Source organism: Halichoerus grypus, chromosome 1 (genome assembly GCF_964656455.1).
Source record: "Halichoerus grypus chromosome 1, mHalGry1.hap1.1, whole genome shotgun sequence".
In the NCBI taxonomy this organism is placed as follows: domain Eukaryota; kingdom Metazoa; phylum Chordata; class Mammalia; order Carnivora; family Phocidae; genus Halichoerus; species Halichoerus grypus.
The window spans coordinates 170,561,055-170,576,841 of NC_135712.1; the positions used below are offsets into that span (position 1 = coordinate 170,561,055).

Genomic DNA, 15,787 nt, shown 5'->3' on the forward strand with positions numbered 1-15,787 from the left:
TGGTTTTTAAATATTTAAATTAATTTAAATTTATATAGCTTCATATGGCTCGTGTCCGTATCGGACAGTGCAGTCCTATACTCTTTACTCACTAGCTAAGTGTCTTTAACATCTAACGTAACTTTTAAATACCTTAGTTTCCTCACCCCTAAAATGGGGATTAAAATAATACTTCAAGTTGTTGACGGGATGAAGGATGGTAAACCATGCAAGAGCCTTAGCACAACACCAGGAATTCAGGTTCTTCTTCTGTCATTTCTTTTCATTCCTCCTTTTTCTACCTTCCACTATGGTCCCCTTTGTCAAACTCTTAGTGGGCTCACACTATCAAAATACCATTTAGTCACCTCACTCCAAAAAAGCATATTATTCCTTTACTATCTAAATCCCCTCTTGACCCCTATGATCTTTAACACAATATACAGTCTGGCTTTAAAGACCCTTTATAATCTGACCCCAAGCTCCTGTTTCCTACTATCTCCCACTGTTCCCAGATACAATCTACCAGGTTGACCAGATGGAGCAACTTGTCCTTCCTCACACCAATGATGCATATTGTTTACTCCATACTTTGTTGACCATATGTGCATCTAAAATGTTCCTTTCCTTTTTATTAATTCATCATGCTCATCCTTTGAAGCCTATCCCAAGACACCTCTTTTAAAAAGCCATGGGGTACCTTAGTGACTCAGTCAGTTAAGCATCTGCCTTCAGCTCAGGTCATGATCCCAGGGTCCTGGGATCGAGCACCGTGTCGGGCTCCCTGCTCAGCGGGGAGCCTGCTTCTCCATCTCCCTCTCCCTCTGCCTGCCACTCCCCCTGCTTGTGCTCTCTTTCTCTCTCTGACAAATAAATAAAATATTTTAAAAAGCCATCCCCTCTGAGCTACTTAATAGAAGAATGAGACATTTAACAATCACATACACTTTATTTTTTAAAGATTTTATTTATTTGAGAGAGTGAGGAGTGAGAGAGAGAGCACAAGCTGGGGGAGTGGCAGAGGGAAAAAGAGAAGCAGACTCCCCACTGAGCAGGGAGCCCAATGCAGGGCTGGATCCCAGGACCCGGGGATTATGACCTGAGCCAAAGGCAGCTGCTTAACCTACTGAGCTACCCAGGCACCCCCACATCTGCTTTGTTACTACTATATTTTTCATGCGGGCATTTCTTGATTGCCCCTGGGAACCAAAGCTCTTTAAAGACTATGAGTTATGCCTTTATGTCTCCCCAACAGTGCCTAACATGGTACATGTGTAGATTAGAGGTTGGTTACATATGTGACTAAGAAATACTGTTAAGCATGAACACAGATGCTATTCAGTTTCAACACTAGGATTTTTGGAAATCTCTGCCAGTTAAATCACTAAAGGTATTTGAAATTCCTATCTCAAAATAACTGCATTTTGAGTAACACCATGGAAAGAAAATCTGGGTAAATATTTGATTACCAAACCAATGTATGCCTTAAAAATAAAACCCTCAATAATTTGCTGCTGAACTTCTAAATCTTGCTCCTGAAACTTCCCAAGTTGGATTTAAATTTGTCCTTCCATCTCTTCTGGTTTGCTTCCTCAACTACGTGTCCATCTGTCCCTGAACTCCTCCTTCCCTTACCCTCTTGACTCTCCTATACCCAATTCTCTACCCTGACTCCCCATCACACTCGGTCAGACCCACTTGGGATAACTTCTTCACACTTTTTCAGCCACCTGATCTCCCACCCTCTAAAGCCTCTCTAAAACCCCATCCCCAACTATTCTCTCGTTATCCATTGAGATGACCCTTTCCCACTTCCCTTAGCCAACAGATAGTTGAGAAAAGAGAAAGATGAAGATAATCAGAGAGAAAATATCTTGAAAGCTCACGTGGGTTATAGAGTATTAGTAGTGGTTTCTGGCACAGAAGAGAGATCTTTGATTTCAGGGAGAGTGGTCTACAAAATAAGACTCCAAATAGCTTTTTGTAATTTGTACTCCCTTTTCAGACATTCTCTAATGCTGTGGTTCTTCAACTTTGGAGTACATTAGAATCATCAGGAGTACTTGGTGAAATGTTCATCTTTGGGCATCACTGCTAAAGAATCTACATCCACATGTCTGGAGCTTCCCAGAAACCCACGTTCTAATGAGCACTCAGCCCCTTCTTTCACAAGAGCAAAACAACACTGACAAACACTGCAAATGTCTCCTCTTCCTCTCTCAGCAGTCTTCTGTTCCCTCTCTATATGCCAAGACACACCAGGAATAACTAACTGCAGCAAAAAGACTTAAATCTCCTGGAAATAACAGACTCTTCCCAATGAGGGTAATTAGACAGAGTGGCTGGAGCAGGACAAAATAAGCAGGCAAAGACTAAAAGGCTCATAGTAACCAGAGGTCAAAGCAAATGGCAAATGACGAGTCCAAAGATAAGAGCTGGGAAATTCAGTGTAAGCAGAAGGGGGGGAAAGAAAAGGATCGCTACTATAAAATCTTGCCATGTGTGCAACATCACATTTAATTGCAAAATGTCCATTCTTAGAGGAGAAACCACATTTTAACATGAAGTATCTGAGTCAGATGGAGTAATACGGTCCAAGACTCATCTAATCAGGTCATTTCCTGAGATCAAAAAAAGAGAACAAAGAAGGAAGGGTAATTTCCCAGCCTAAGCTGGGTCCTGCCATAGAAAGCAGGAGAACAGAATATTTGCAGGAAATTGCAGGTGTTAGGAGAGGAGAAAGAGGATCCTAATAATCACAGCTAACGTGGCCACACATGCTTGGGCAGATGTTTATACCGATAGTCCCAGCATCATTATTCATATCACCCCTTTTCCCTCCCAGAAGTCTTGATTTAGCAGTAAATTATAAAGTCACCCTAATAATAGCTAACAAGCACATGCTAGGCACTGAGCTACGTGCTCTACTTTTATCATATACAGGCATTAATGTTATTATTACACCTTCCATTGAGCTGAGGAATGCTAGAAGTTACTGGAAGTTAAATTACTTGCCCATGACCACACAGTCAGTAAATGATAAGACTTGAACTCTTGTCTGCAGGAGTTCTCTTAATCCAAAATTGGCAAACCACAGGCCACAGACCAAACCCAGACCACTATCTACTTTTTTAAGTAGAGTGTTATTAGAAAACAGCTACCCCGTTTATTTGCATATAGTCCGGTGCTTTCGCACTACAAAGGCAGAGTCAAGCAGTTGCAACAGAGACCTTCTGGATCTCAAAGCTGAAAATATTTACTATTTTGCCCTTTATGGAAAACAGTGGCTGATCTTGATTCTTCCTGACAGCACAGGAAAGGCACCCCAAGCACAAACTCACAAGCTTGAATCTCCTATCAGGGATGGCCCAAGGTCAAGGAGAACAAGACAAAAGAATAAAATAATTTTTCCAGGGTAGATGCTTCCAATTTGGGCAGGAGGGTGGGTTGTTTCGGGTCTTTTTACCTTAAGGTTTATAACAGATTGAGCTATCAATGGCTGTAATAAACAGAGCATTCTTTGTAACAAAAAAAAAAAAAAAAAAAAGATTATTCCAAAAAGCTTACAATAGTGAAGGCACAAGGGTATCTGGGTGGCTCAGTTGGTTAAGCGTCTGCCTTCAGCTCAGGTCATGATCCCAGGGTCCTGGGATCGAGTCCTGCAGGGAGTCCTGCAGTGGGGAGTCTGCTTTTCCCTCTCCCTCTACCCCTTCCCCCTGCTTGTGCTCTCTCTCTCTCTCTCATGCTCTCTCTCTCTCTCTCAAATGAAGTATTAAAAAAAAAAAAAATAGTGAGGGCACATCAAGGGACATGGAAACCAGCTGAAAGAGCTCCCAACAGCCAAAACCTAAACAACTTAAGCAAAGAAGCAATATTGGATTATAATCCAAAGTATAAGTACCTGTTAGTCCATAGTGATGAAAGAAAAGAAAAGAAAAGAAAGAAAACAAAAGAAGAGAACTCCCGTGCAGAGTTCTAAATAATGTATGTAGATACTCCAAGCTAAAGGAGGAGGAGCCAAACTCCTCATTCCTTAAGTGTGGCCCACACATAGTGACATCTTCCCAAAGAGTAAAGGATAAAATGGTGTAGGGAAAATAACTTTGTAGCAAAGTAACCTGACAAACACGACCTCAACCAGGTTATCAAGTTTAATATCCACAGTGATGAGTAATGTGGATAACTTATGCCCTTGATCTGATGTGGCACTTTACCTCTGTGGTCTTCCTCCCTGGACCTATAACCCCAGTCTAATCATGAGAAAAACATAAGACATATCCCAACTGAAGAGCATCCTACAAAACCCCTGACCAGTATCCTCAAAACTGTCAAGGTCATCATAAACAAGGAACATCTAAGAAACTCACAGCCAAGAGAAGCCTAAGGAGACCTGACAACTAAGTGTGATGTGGGATCCTGAATAGGATCTTGGGGCAGAAAAAAGACAGTAGGTGGAAACTAAGGAAATCTAAATAGAGTATGGTCTTTAGTTTATAATACTCACCAATATTTATTTACTGAGTATGACAAATGTACCATATTAATTAATATAGGAGGTTAAAGCTGGTGTGGAGTGTATGGGAACTCTTTCTACTTCCTGCATGATTTTTCAGTAAATCTAAAACTATTCTAAAATTAAATTTATTCAAAAAAAATAAGATGACAAAAATAGCACCTACTTTTCCACATTTAAACTCACAGAGAATCTAATTTGGAAGAGATTTCCTTTCCCTGTGCAGTTTACATACTGTAATTCTAATTTTGTCTGGAAGGTGCAAAGCACAGACTTCAAAATGATTCCCACATAAATAATGCAGCTTGTGATTAGTGCCTAAACAGAATAAATTAAACCTGGTATATAGAGTACCAAGTTACTCTGAACAAAATTCTGTAGAAGAAAAACAACACTTGGGACAAAGGAAACACTGCTTAATGAAATCCTAGAAGATACCACTCAGGCTTCAACAGTGTAGATGGTCTACTTTGCTTGGCTTTTGGATGAATACAAATAGGGCTAATGTCACCCATTGTTCTTTGAAAATTGATTTTCCTTCTCAGGAAAACTCTGAAGGAAAGAATACATCCAGCTTCAATCCTATATACCCTACTGTCCTCTCACTGCTAGAATATCTAAGATTTCTCTACAGATTGCTGGAAAAGGTCATTGGACAGGCTATATTAAGAAAATACGTGACCCAGGTCTTACCTCTCTCTCTCAGCCACACTGACTTCTCTCCATTGCTTGAATAGGTTCAATTACCTTAACGTGCTCTTTTCATCTTTTATATCACTGAATGCAATTGTACCCAATTGTTCGTGCCATTATCCATTGAAGGTCCATCTTCCATATTCAACTCAAAGCCTTGAGAGAACCATGTCTATTTTGTTCACTTCCATATTCTGAGGATTCTATGTCCCTAAGTCTTATTATGTAGTTGGCACTTGATAAATATTTGTTGAATGAGTGGATTTATCAATTGTAGGTTAGCAGAATTTAGCTCAAGTCTACAGAAAACCCCCTCATTTCAAATCCATGCACTTCCCTCAGCAGTTTATTTAATATATTTGTTGTGAGGAACATCAAAAGCTTGCCTTTGGCTCATTAACTTCATTTGTGCTAAGTCAGTGTTATAGGTTCAAACTACTCAGTAATGGAAGATAGAAGTGCTTAGCATTATCTTCATGTTCAAAGTGTCAGAGGAAAAATATAGAAAGCAAAGAGTTGTACATGAGCTTCCAAATGCATTATCGATTTCTATTAACATCCTTACTTGTCTGGAGACTAATTTCTCCTGGGCCTTGGCTAATTTTTTTAGACTATGTTACTGCAAGTCTCTGCTAATTCACATAGCTCTTTAAACCATGATCTTATGTTTTAAATATCTACCTCCCAAATAACACTGTGCCCACCCTAGAAATGTTCATAATTTATAGAAAACTTAGATTCAGTGTACTGCCATGGAAAGAGTATGAAACCAAGGCTCAGAGGACCGCTTGGCTTGGCTTTCTTTTAATAGACTCCGGATTTCTTTTAATAGACTCCACTCTAGGCACACAGTGCAGTTATAGGCAAATCATTTACATTATCTTAACTTCATCTCTAAATTTAGATGGAGAGATTAGGTCAAATATAGAATAAGCATATGCAACCACCATCCTGCCTACTCAAAATTCTGTAAAGTAATATAAAAGTTATTAAAACAAAATAAATCTGTAGCATTGCACATTGTTTGGGTACTATTTGCTGGATAAGAAACTGTGCATTTAAGCTCTGAGTGAGCCAGAAATTCCAGGACTCCCTAAATGTGAAAGGCATTTAGGATCAATTCTAAAGAGATCCAAACCCAGAGAAAACTACAGATGACAATGTGATGTACAAGAAGACTCACTAGAAAGTGTATGTGGTTCAGAAGAAGCCTAAATCCTGCCAGAGATCATGAATAGGTGATTAATACAAGGAGGTGTTCACTTCATTAAGATGGCTAAGGGAGAAAGGAATCGGAGTGGTAAATGGTAACTCTCATATTTTACTCTGTATATTTAGGTATTTACCTTGATTACAAAGAGAATATATTTGAGTTTATTTTGCATGTAAATAACACTGAAATAAACATTAATAGGATTAAAGAATGCTTCATCCCAGCTCTAACTTCCTCTTCTTCTAAAGGTAGAATCACAAGAAAAGAAGAAGCAAATTTCCCAGCACTACTCAATCCATCATCTGAAAAAGAGGCAGCAGATGAAGGGACAATGTTCAGGAATGTTACAAAACATCACATTTTATAATCAGAGTAACAGACTCTCAGTTTCCCCAGATGCAACATACATCTCTGTTATTACTTCTTTACACTTAAAGATCCCCCTTACAACCTGAGCAGAATAATATAAAGACTTGCCTCTCTTACTGTGAATTTAAGTAACATCAGTACAGATCGTGGGAATTTTCCAAGGAGAGAGCTGGTACAGGGCAAAGCATGAAAACATTTCTTGGTTCCCCTCCCATTTTGAAGCCCTGCTTTCCAAAGGCTGGCTATGCTCAGTTCCAAAAAACCTCATTTCAATTAATCTCTTTCTCTGATTCCAGGTCATCCCAATCCATGGCTCCCAGATTACATAGCAGAGGACACCAGAAAAATAAAGCTGGTATATGGTTAGAAACGTAAAAACTACAGAGAAGGCAGGTAGCAGAGTTATTACCCCCACAGTATGGATTTATCCAGTGAATATCAAAAGGTCACTTCTCCTAATCTAAATTCGCCAGAGCATTACAGAACTCCCATTCACTACTGAACCATTTCAAACTTGCTTCCTAAAATAGGCTGGAAGAAGGCTGAACATAAACTGTCTCCAGATGTCCTAAGTTTTCTCTTAAAGAACACGAGAAATCAAGAGTTAAGTCTCGAACAACTGGTACTTTGCCCCTTATACTTTTACACCAGGGTTATAGCTCTATTACTGCAATATGGCAAGTCTCCTAGGAATCAAAAATAAAAGGCAAGATTATGAATATAAAACATGTCTCCACGCTACAATGATAGACCGGAGAGACAGGCAGGAAATGTGGTCAAGGTGTTAGTGTCTGGGACAAGACAGGAGAAGTTTAAACGCAAGGTAAGCAGAGAAGAGGTCTGAAAAGGACAGAGAGAAAGAGGAGTTTATTGCATCTTTACCAACTCATTACGGGGGAAGGGAGACTCTAAGGCCCAAATAAAACCCACCTTTAGTGATGCTACACACTCGGGCTGGCTTAGGCAATACAAACATGAGGTCTTTGACTCAACCCTCCTGACCTAGACACTCCCTTAAACAAGAAGACTTAGGATGCGATTTTACCCCGCATTAAACTGACCATACAGATATGCTGCTCATGCAATTCTGCCCTGTGTACTTTCTCCAAACAGATCCAAAATTCTGAGCCGAAGCATCATGCTTCCATGCACAGCTCCTACCAAAGGCATTAGCTCACATTATATATGCATATGTATGCACATATGTGCACGTGTATGTACATGAAACAAATCATGATTACGGACTCCCTGCTCTATTTCTTGTTCTGGGTAGGCCCATCCTTTTCAGGCAAAGTTAAGGATGAGGGAAAAAAAAAACACTAACAGTCCTCTGAGGTTGCCCTGAACTCCGCTAACCTCCTCCAGGAATCAGAAGAAAACACTTTCACCTTTTCTCGCTCTGTTTCCTTAAATAGCCAACAATGCCAATAAGTAGAAGGGGAAGACACAGACACCCATGTGATTTATTAGCTGTGCCAACTCAAGTGGAGTCGGTAGGTCAAGGAAGAAATGAACAATATCCAAGGGTCTAAAACAACAGTCTCCACATACCCCTTGTGTTTCTAACTCAAATTCCTACAAGAGCTCATTTTGCATTACTTACTTCACCCCAGAGCTTTCCCACAAGGTGGAGCTAATTAAAGGATGTTTGACTCCCCTTGTAATTACAATTTCCTCATTTGGGCACCATCTTTCTTATTATAATGTCATTATCATAAGGTGGGGTTTCCATGGACAGGGCTGCTAGCAGCAGAGTGACAGCTCTGACAAAAACCTTGAACTCCACTTAGTCACATGCCTGCTATGTTCACATCCTTCCTGACCCACTCCTTGTGGCTGGTTCCATGCTATGTCCTTCTCTCCCTGCCTTGTCCCTGCTATTCCACTCCCTGTGGCTGACCAACAAAGTGGCTCCTGAATTTGCTTATTTATGGTAATTTTTATTCCTACCATCTCTTTGATTCCTTCCATCCACATAAGAGATGCTCCCATAAGCAACAGTTTCGATTAAATAATAAGGAACATTAACATATTAGAATAACTACAATTTAGTGAGCATTTCCCTTGTTTCTGGCAGCATGCTAGATGGCACATAGGATTTCCTTACACTATTGAATTTTCGTAACTGTCATATGAGAAGGGATCCATTACTGTCTGCATTTGACAAAAGACAAGCTCAGAATGATCACTTTCCCAGCATCTGCCTGACTCCAAGACCGGTTCTCTTAACCAATATGCACTGCCCAAGGCAACCATAGGACCAGCATTTTGTTTCAGGAAAATGTCTATTTTATGGACCACATGTTTGTGTCTCCCTCCCCATTTCATATGTTGAAACCCTAACCCCCAGTGGGATGGTGTTTGGAGATGGGGCCTATGGGAGATAATTAAATCATGAAGATGGGGCCCTCATAACGGAATTAGTGTCCTTCTAAGAAGAGACACCAAAGAACTTGCGGCTTCTCTCTCTGCCTTCCAGCATGTGAGGGCACGGCAAGAAAACAGCCATCTGTAAACCAGGAAGAGGGCCCTCACCAGGAACCTAATCAGTCAGCACTTTCATCTTGGACCTCCCAGACTCCAGAACTGTGAAAAGTAAGTATTTGCTGTTTAAAAGGATCGAGTAGAGGCAATTCCTGGGGAAGAGAGAGAAAGCCTTGAAATGCAGGAGGTTGCCCAAAGAGGATAGCAGATCATTCAAGACAAACCCTTCCCCCGTTATGTTGGCCTGGATCAGTCCTACTGTCTGTCATGAAATAGCTCAGCAGTGCTGTGTAAGGAGGTGATATCATTTATTGAAAGAATATTGTTCATAATCATAGCCATTGGGGCCTACTTCGCCCCAGTGTAGTAAGTCCAAAAACTAAAGTTGACAGATTACACATGCTATGTCTGATTGGTTCCAACTGGCCAAGTGAGAGCCCCAACTGTAATGAACTTGATTTAAAGGTAGAAGTATTCAAGTATCATTTTTATTGAGTCAAAGAGAGATGAGCTTCTTTTATCCTAATTAACATTATACATCCTTTTTTATTCATAAAACTTCAGTAACAATTTGAATTGCCAAAGTCTTTAATCATGAAAATATTTGCCTTTCAGAATTGACAAGTACTTATATTAAAATGCCACTTCTCTCATCCATTAGAGGTTGACTGCTCATTTAACCTGAATCTTTTACTAAATACATGGAGTATTTTACAAGTTTAAAAGAAGGGAGAATATGTAGAGAAGTATTTTTATTCTCCTTACCTCCTTAATATCAGTTTATTTTTTAAGAGGTATCTCAAGAGCCATATTTTACTAAATTATTTTTGAGTGTAATGTTCAAAAATACTAGATACCCAAAGGGCTCAGAAAATCAAATATGTTCTTTCCTGTTCCAGAGCTGAACTCCATCAACACCAAAGTTATCACTATCACTGAATTACAGTCATTGGAATTGAAATTTTAAGTTAAACAAATATCAATAAGCTGTACCAACCAGGACAGTTCAATCTTTACCAATTCAACAATTTAAATTTCTTCTTAAATATAAATAATAATACTGAGCAAGTCATCATATCTTAATGAAAATCAGAATCCTACCTTTTAAAATAACTCATTTTTTTGTTTTTTTATTTTTATTTTTTTTAAGATTTTTTTTATTTATTTATTTGACAGAGAGAGAGAGAGCACAAGCAGGGGGAGCGGCAGGCTGAGGGAGAGGGAGAAGCAGACTCCCCACTAAGCATGGAGCCCAACGGGGGACTTGATCCCAGGACCCTGGGATCATTACCTGAGCCGAAGGCAGATGCTTAATTGACTGAACCACCCAGGCACCCCTAAGTTTTGTTTTTGTTTTTGTTTTTGTTTTTAAGATTTATTTTTTTGGAGAGAGAGACAGCATGTACTGGAGTGGGGGGTGGAGAGTAGAGGGAGAGGGGGAGGGGCAGACTCCCCGTTGAGCGGGGAACCCTCACTGGGGCTCGATCTCAGGACTCTGAGATCACCATCTGAGCCAAAATCAAGAGTTATCAGCTTAACTGACTGAGCTACCCAGGCACCCCTTAAAATAACTCTTGATTATCCTATAGCTTAGGAAGAGGAGCCAATTGAAATGATATCTGAAAAAATACATTCAAACACTATCCAAAAATAAGGTGTAACTATTTATTATAAATTTCAAAGTAAACTGTTTAACTTTTACTTTTTAAAATATCCAATTATAGTGTCTGAAATGCCCCCAGTTACATTGCATGGTAGGCTGCTATGCATTCTGCAATCACGCAATGTCATCAGTAATCCTTCAGCTAGCTATCTCTGAAAATATTTCTAGATATTAACATATTTCTTGAACCTGTATTGGAATCTACTATACTTTTTGACCTAATTATCTTACTTCATTAAAATCTTAACTAGCAGGAAACAGGGTTGAAAAGTATAAGTAGAGGCCATAAAGCTTTAAGAAAATAATATGTAAGGAAGCCAGAAAATAGCTAACATTTATTAAGGGATCACTAGGTTCTGAGCTCTTGATATATTAAGTCCTTAATCCTCACAATCATTCTACCAGTAAGTATATTTACAAATAGAGTGAAGGCAACAGAGGTATAAGAGAGTAAGTACTTCTAAAATTTCACACAGCTAGTTAGTAGACATAGGCAAGTTATTAAAATATAAGACAGAACTATCAAGCAATGTTACCTGTAGAGTAGGCTCCCCCACCTCCCTTATCCATGGTTCTGCTTTCTGCAGTTTTAATTACCAAAGGTCAACTGTGGTCTGGAAGCAGATGAACCTCCTTCTGAGATATCATCAGAAGATCATCAGTCACCTAACACTACATCACAATGTCTAAATCGTTCACCTTACTTCACCTCATCATGTAGGCATTTTATCATCTCATATCATCACAAGAAAATGACAGGTGAGTACAGAATACTAAGATATTTGGGGATTTTTTCCCTTTTTTTCTAAATTTTTATTTAAACTCTAGTTAGTTAACATACAGTGTAATATTAGTTTCAGGTTACAATTTAGTGATTCAACATTTACATACAATACCCGAGGCTCATGACAAGTGTACTCCTTAATCCTTACCACCTATTTACCCATCCCCCTACCTACCTCCCCTCTGGTAACCATCTGTTTGTTCTCTATAGTTAAGAGTCTGTTTCTTGGTTTCCCTCTCTTTTTTTCCCCCTATGATCCTTTCTTTTGTTTCTTTTTTTTTCTTCTTTATTTTGTTTCTTAAATCTCACATGAGTGAAATCATATGGTATTTGTCTTTCTCTGACTTATTTCACTTAGCATAATACCCTCCAGCTCCATCTACATCATTGCAAATGGCAAGATTTCATACTTTTTATGACTGAGTAATATTCATATGACTGAATAATATTCACACCCCACATCTTCTTTATCCATTCATCAGCCAATGGACATTTGGGTTATTTCCATAATTTGGCTATTGTAGATAATGCTCCTGTAAACATAGAACTACCCTATGATCCACCAATTGTGCTGTGAGGTATTTACCCCAAGAATACAGAATATTAAGATATTTTGAAAAAGAAAGAGACCACATTCACAAACATTTATTACAGTATATTGTTTTAATTGTTCAACTATATTACCAGTTATTGTCATTAATCTTTTACTGTGCATAATCCAGAGATTAAACTTTATGATAGGTATCTATGTATAGGAAAAAACTTAGAGTTCAGTACTATCCACCATATCAGGTATCCACTGGGGATCTCGGAATATATCCTCTATGAAAAAGGGGGACTACTCTATTTGCAATCAAGAAAGACAACCATGTTTGCCCCTTGATTCCTCTGTCAACACCAACTTCAAGCCCACAGAAATATGGGGCTATTATATCCTTATTAAGACTAAGTCACAGAATGGCACTAATTCCTGTTGAAACCAGTAGAAAGAATATAACTTTGTGACATTTTGGATGGGACAAACATTTCTGAACTGAACAGAGGAGAGACAGGATGTTTTACCCAAAATGTCAGCTCCCAGTGAATCTCTAAAGACAAAGGAATAAGCTTCAAACATCCTTAATAATCAAAGGTGACAGAACTGATGCAGATTAAATATTCAGAGAATTTAATTATGTATTACATGAGCTGTCTTATTTTATTCAGAGATGGCCAAGATGGAGTAATAGAGACCAGGTCTAACTTCCACCTTAAACAAGTAGAACAATGGACAAAATCTATGAAACAGCTTTCAGACACTGGATAATGAGAAATGCAAAACTGTGATACCTGAAAGAAGGGAAACAAATGAGGTCATCCCAATGATTGCCCAGCTTCCCAATTAGAGGCAGACTCCTGACCACAGAGCAGGTATGGGGTCGGGGGCAGGGGGTGGGAGGGTCCCAAACATGGAGGTCTCACTGAATTGAGGAAATAGAGATTGAAGTTCAGGGTATGTCAAGGGGCTGGAGGTTTCAGGGAAGAGTTCTAGAGAGGAGAGTAGTTAGACACAAAGAAAGAACTTCAAAGTCTACACTGAGATAACCTGGAATCTCTACAGAACATATGTGTAAAGTGAAATTCCATGAGCTAAGGCCAATAGTAACCAGGGATCTATGAGCTGAATGGTTTCCAGGTTTGCACAGATCTGAGAATCTTTCAAACTCCAACAGCAAGTGGAGAGAGTCCACAATGACTATTTGGAAAATTCAGAAGGGGCCCCAAAAAGGTCCAAAAGTAGGGAAAATCAAAGTTAACCTAACCCCAAAAGTAGTGGAACTAAAGTATTCCTAAAGTAAAAGTTACACTATGCCTGACCTAACAAAGCTTTACAATAAGACTGGAAAAGATTAAGCTGATGCAGGGGCAGCTTAACTGTCTCCCAGAACAAAGCCCAACACTCTTTAAAGGAAGACAACAAAATCCATACTGTCAACAAATCAAATATGCAATGTCTAGCATTCAATTTAAAATTAATAGACAATAAAGAAGTAGGAAAATGTGACCCATAAATTAATCAATAGAAACAGAAAGAAAACTATAGACCACATTGGAAGACAGGATATGAAAACAGCTATTACATCTATATTCTAGTATTTAAGGAAAGACATGAACATGGTGAGAAGAGAAATGAAAGATACTTTTAAAAGCCCCAAACTTCTAGAGTTAAAAGTGTATTATCAAAAGAAAAATTCATGGGTGCCTGGGTGTCTCAATTGGTTAAGCGACTGCCTTCGGCTCAGGTCATGATCCCGGAGTCCTGGGATCAAGTCCCACATCAGGCTCCCTGCTCGGCAGGGAGTCTGCTTCTCCCTCTCACCCTACCCCCTCTTGTACTCTCTCTCTCTCTCTGTCTCAAATAAATAAAATAAAATCTTTAAAAAAAAAGGAAAAATTCACTTATTAACAGCAAAGACAACATTGCTAAAGAAATGTGAGATTAGGGACACCTGGAGACAAACAAAACCTAAATGTGAGACAGGAATCCATCAAAATCCTAGAGGAAAACATAGGCAGCAACCTGTTCGACCTCAGCCATAGCAACTTCTTGCAAGACACATCTTTAAAGGCAAGGGAAACAAAAGCAAAAATGAACTATTGGGACCTCATCAAAATAAAAAGTTTCTGCACAGCAAAAGAAACAGTCAACAAAACTACAAGGCAACCTACGGAATATGGGAGAAGATATACGCAAATGACATATCAGATAAAGGGCTAGTATGCAAAATCTATAAAGAACTTATCAAACTCAACACCCAAAAAACAAATAATCCAGTCAAGAAATGGGCAGAAGACATGAACAGACATTTCCCCAAAGAAGACACACAAATGGACAACAGACACATGAAGAAATGTTCAACATCACTTGTCATCAGGGAACTACAAATCAAAACCACAGTGAGATATCACCTTACACCAGTTAGAACGGCTAAAATTAACAAGACAGGAAAAAAACAAATGTTGGCAAGGATGTGGAGAAAGGGGAACCCTCTTACACTGTTGGTGGGAATGCAAGCTGATACAGCCACTCTGGAAAACAGTATGGAGGTTCCTCAAGAAGTTAAAAAAAGAGCTACCCTATGACCCAGCAATTGCACTACTGGGTATTTACCCCAAAGATACAGATGTAGTGAAAAGAACGGCCATATGCACCCCAATGTTCATAGCAGCAATGTCCATAATAGCCAAACTATAGAAGGAGCCAAGATGTCCTTAAACAGATGAATGGATAAAGAAGATGTGGTTCAGGCAGCAACAACAGATCCAAGACGGCAGCCAGCAGGATGCGGATAAAGAAGCTTGAAGAAATCCGCAAATGTGGAATGAAAAACTTCCATAACATCCAGGTTGATGAAGCTAATTTTGACTTGGCAAGGGTTTATTGTTCCTGACAACCCTCCATATGATAAAGGGGCCTTCAGAATCAAAATCAACTTTCCCGCCAAGTATGCATTCAAACCACTGGAGATCACATTTAAAACAAAGATCTATCACCTGAACATCCACGAAAAGGGGCAGGTCTGTCTGGCAGTACTTAGTGCTGAAAACTGGAAGCCAGCAACCAAAACTGACCAAGTAATCCGGTCCCTCACAGCACTGGGGAACGACCCTCCAGCCCAAGCACCCACTTTGGGCTGACCTAGGACTCTTAGGACCTTAAAACATTCTGTAAGAAAGCTGAAGAGTTTACAAAGAAATACAAGGAGAAGCAAGCTGTGGACTAAACTCTGACGTGACCTATCCCAGCGAGTGTGAGCGGAGACCCCCAGCAGTGCATTCAGACACCCTGCAAAGCAGGACTCTGTGGGAAATTGACACGTGCCGCCACCTGGCTTTTGCTTGTGGTACTTTCTACAGTTCTCTTAATCAAAAGTGGTCTAGGTAACCTATAAAGGATTAAAATTTTAAGATGGTCTAGTTCTGCTTTGTTTTAAAAATCACTGCTTCAATCTACTTTAAAAGAATGGTGTTTCTTTTCTTGTCCAAATTGATCCAAAACCTTCAATTTACATTTAGCCCTTAAGGTTAAGAAAGAAAGGAAAAAAAAAA

The 15,787-nt window shown here is 39.3% G+C and overlaps 1 pseudogene; it reads left to right on the top strand.

Annotated features, from left to right (window-relative positions):
- The first annotated feature begins 7,494 nt into the window (after positions 1–7,494).
- On the top strand, positions 7,495–15,462 carry LOC118553970 (ubiquitin-conjugating enzyme E2 L3 pseudogene; annotated as a pseudogene).
- Positions 15,463–15,787: the final 325 nt, after the last annotated feature.